General features: G+C 38.9%; 1 long non-coding RNA gene across 1 annotated transcript in view; it reads left to right on the forward strand.

Annotated features, from left to right (window-relative positions):
• Positions 1 to 1,659, forward strand: part of LOC103776447 — a 5,227-nt gene extending 3,568 nt beyond the window's left edge. Inside the window, exon 3 of the long non-coding RNA XR_608179.1 lies at positions 170 to 1,659. This is a non-coding gene — a long non-coding RNA (uncharacterized LOC103776447). The remainder of the gene's footprint in view (positions 1 to 169) is intronic.
• The last annotated feature ends 1,996 nt before the right edge of the window (positions 1,660 to 3,655 follow it).

The following is a 3,655-nucleotide window of genomic DNA, read 5'->3' on the forward strand; positions in this document are numbered from 1 at the left end:
TTAAATGCAAACTAGAATTTGAATGTCTGCAAACATTGGCAAGAATCTGCAGCTAATTTTAGATGGAAGATTTGCAGTGTCTGTTGTTTTTCCTGTTCATTCTAGATGGGTAAATTGTAAAAACGTTGAGGAATCTGACCTGATTTTTTTTTTCCCCTTTTTTGTCTAGGTTTGCAAGGCATGCCAGGGGACTACGTATCTCAGGGTGGTCCTATGGGTATGAGTATGGCACAGCCAAGTTACACTCCTTCCCAGATGACCCCACACCCTACTCAATTAAGACATGGACCCCCAATCCATTCATATTTGCCAAGTCACCCCCATCACCCAGCCATGATGATGCACGGAGGACCCCCTACCCACCCTGGAATGACCATGTCAGCACAGAGCCCCACAATGTTAAATTCTGTAGACCCCAGTGTTGGTGGACAGGTTATGGACATTCATGCCCAATAGTATAAGGGAACTCAAGGGAAAAACAAAAACAACAACAAAACAAAACAAAACAAAACAACAACAACAAAAAAACTATTTTAAGACTTTTGAACTTTGACCAGATGTTGACACTTAATATGAAATTCCAGACAGCTGTGATTATTTTTTACGTTTTTGTCATTTTTTCATCAACAACAGAGGACCAAGGAAACAAGAACACAAATGTGAAATCATGGGCTCGCTGAAATGAATATGTCCATGTACAGATCCTCTGGAAAAAAAAAAAAAGACTCCAAGAGTTATAACTACTGTAGTATAAACATAGGAACTAAGTTAACTTGTACATTTCTGTTGATCACTCCGTTACGTTGCCTCAAATAGTTTTAGAAGAAAAAAAAAAAAATCCTTGTTTTCCACACTATGTGTGTTGTTCCCAAAAGAATGACTGTTTTGGTTCAGTTGTTTCAGCAGGGAAGTCCCTATCCATGAAAGACCTGTTTTGGCCAGTGAGAAAAGAACTACCCTGGAGATGAAGACGAAAAGTCTTGCTGGGTCTCTCATCACTCAGAAGACTGTTGCAAGAAGGCCTTGCCATTCCCTCGTTTTGTTCCTTCATAAAACGTGTCCTTTAGTTTCAAACAGATCTTTATAGTTTGTGCTTCATTAATTCTCTCCCCATTCGTCCTCAATCTATTTTTTTTTTTTTGGACTCTTCTTCAAAGAGCTCACAGGTGAAGATTTAAAAGACAGAACAGACAGAGCAGGAGCTTCTTCCAGTAGTTCTGAGCCTTGGCTTTGGACAAAACAAAACTAAAAGTTGGGCAGCTTTCCACAATGAAAGAAGTTACTAACGGTCTTTGCACCAAACCTAGGACTTTATCATGAACTCAAAGCTTGGGAAAAAAAAGCAAGAGAATACTGTAACAAACTTCGTACAGAGTTCGGTCTATTAATTGTTTCATGTTAGATATTCTATGTGTTTACCTCAATTGAAAAAAAAAAGAATGTTTTTGCTAGTATCAGATCTGCTGTGGAATTGGTATTGTATGTCCATGAATTCTTCCTTTCTCAGCACGTGTTCCTCACTAGAAGAAAATGCTGTTACCTTTAAGCTTTGTCAAAATTTACATTAAAATACTTGTATGAGGACTGTGACGTTATGTTTTAAAAAGAAAAAAAAAGGTGTTAAGTCACAAAATGCGGTAATAAATATTTCATTTTTGATTTTTTGTTAGGCTTTTGTGTTTTTAATCACACTTAGGGGAGACTGAAGTTGCCAGGAGAGATGTCTGAAGTACATTTCTTATCAGCATCAAAAAAAAAGTTGGAAAAATCCGAAACAAGCTTATCATCAACATTAATAGAATAATTGAATGAAAGAACATCTGAGGTTATCTATTTCTGCTGATTATCGATATTGTATTTATGCAGATTAAACAAAATGTGAAATATTCTCTCACCAGCTTGCATTTCAGAGAGGAGTGTCTAGTGTCTGTACTATCTGCTAATGACACAGAAGATGAGTTAGAGCTGTGAAGGCCCAGATACGAGACTAGTAAGCCTGTGTGTATTGAGTGTATGTGCATCCATAACCACCACAGACCTCAGCTAGCTATTTAGCTCAGAGGTGGAATGGCTGTATTGCAGGAGTAGGTTTGGAAGTTTTTGCAGGAGAAAAGCAGCTTTCAGTCTAATGAGAGTTCTACCTGTGAGAAGATTGCATAATCTAGCTTCTCAGGTGACTTTACTGATTTTCGAGTCTTCAGTTGTTTTCAGAAGGAAAAACACACACACACACCAAAAAAAAAACCAACCAACCAACCAAACAAAAAAAAACATAGAAAAAAACCCTATAAACTAATGAAAGAAAATGTTGATTTGACATTTTGTATATAAAGATTTGGTGCAGAATCATAGGTGAGGGCTTCATTTTACTGAAACAAAAGCTTGTGGCATTTTGCAACTAAAGGGGAGTTTGAACTAGGAAGACATTAGCATGGTTAGAAACAGGGGCCTTTCACTGCCCTCGGTGGCACAGTTAAGGCGGGGAGAGCAGGATGGGGCCCAAAGAGCAGGGAAAAGCTAAGGCTTTATTTCTGGGAGGAGGGGAAGGGGAAAAGTCTTGTAATTACCTGAACTTTCTAGGAAACACAGGTTACCAGCTTCAACATCTGTAAATTTGTAACCTTTCTTGTCCTTCCTCCTCCTCATTCCGACTGGCCAGGGAGTTGTTAAAAACTTTGACTGACAACTTTTACCTTTGGAATGTGGAGAGAGGCTCAGCCTCACAGTTAATGTTTAATTTCTGAGCTGAGTAAATGGACCCACGCTGCTGGTGACAGAAGGGAGGGTGCCCGTAGGATGGGTGGAGATCGGGTCCTGCTTTGAGGGCGCCTTTTTAAGGCATTCGTATGAAATTTAAAGGATTATAATTCCCTGCTTGGCTTTGATGCTCTCTGTCCTGGTTAAAATCACACAGACCCTTCAGTCACGTAAGAAGAGCATACCCCGAGTTTCTATTTCCAAATTCTCTGATTATTGTGGATGCGGAAAACACGAAGGCAAGATTGTTTGTGTTAGCACTTTAAAATGGAGGCTTTCATTTTCTTTTTTTTTATTTTTATTTTTTTTTAAATCAGTACTTTATTTCCTTGCAGATCCTTTCTTTACAATTTGAGGAGAAATGTCAGGAAACGTCTCATGCTGGTAGAAGGATGGGGAAGAATTTATCCATAGTGGATTATTGTTTTCTATGATGAACTAAATATTTGTATTGCTGTGTTGTCTTTTATTTTCTTCCTTTTTTTTTCACCCTTTTGGGCTGTGCTCTCCGTGAGATGTGTAACTGAAATCCGAGGTACAATAACGTGCAGTTTTCTCCATCTGAGATTTACTGCTAAGCATGGAAGGTTCCGATTTTAGTATTTTTAAGAACTACTCAGCTGTCAAAGGCAACCAAAACGAGAATACTGTTTTGACAGCGTTATAGTGTTAAAGAAAATATTCTAGTCTGAATAAAAATTGCTTATGCTGTGGGAAACGAAGGGTAACAGAAGAAACACCTTTTGTTTACACACACACATGTTTATAATCCCAAATTTCCATTTCTTCGAGCGGGTCTGGGCTGGGAGTTGTAGTCACCACAAACGAGGGATTTTTCTTCCAGATTTTGCTGCCTTTAAGGCGAAGAGAGGAGGGAAGCGCACCTCCGCCGGCGCGG

The sequence above is a fragment of the Merops nubicus genome, unplaced genomic scaffold (genome assembly GCF_000691845.1).
Source record: "Merops nubicus isolate BGI_N331 unplaced genomic scaffold, ASM69184v1 scaffold20967, whole genome shotgun sequence".
Classification (NCBI taxonomy): domain Eukaryota; kingdom Metazoa; phylum Chordata; class Aves; order Coraciiformes; family Meropidae; genus Merops; species Merops nubicus.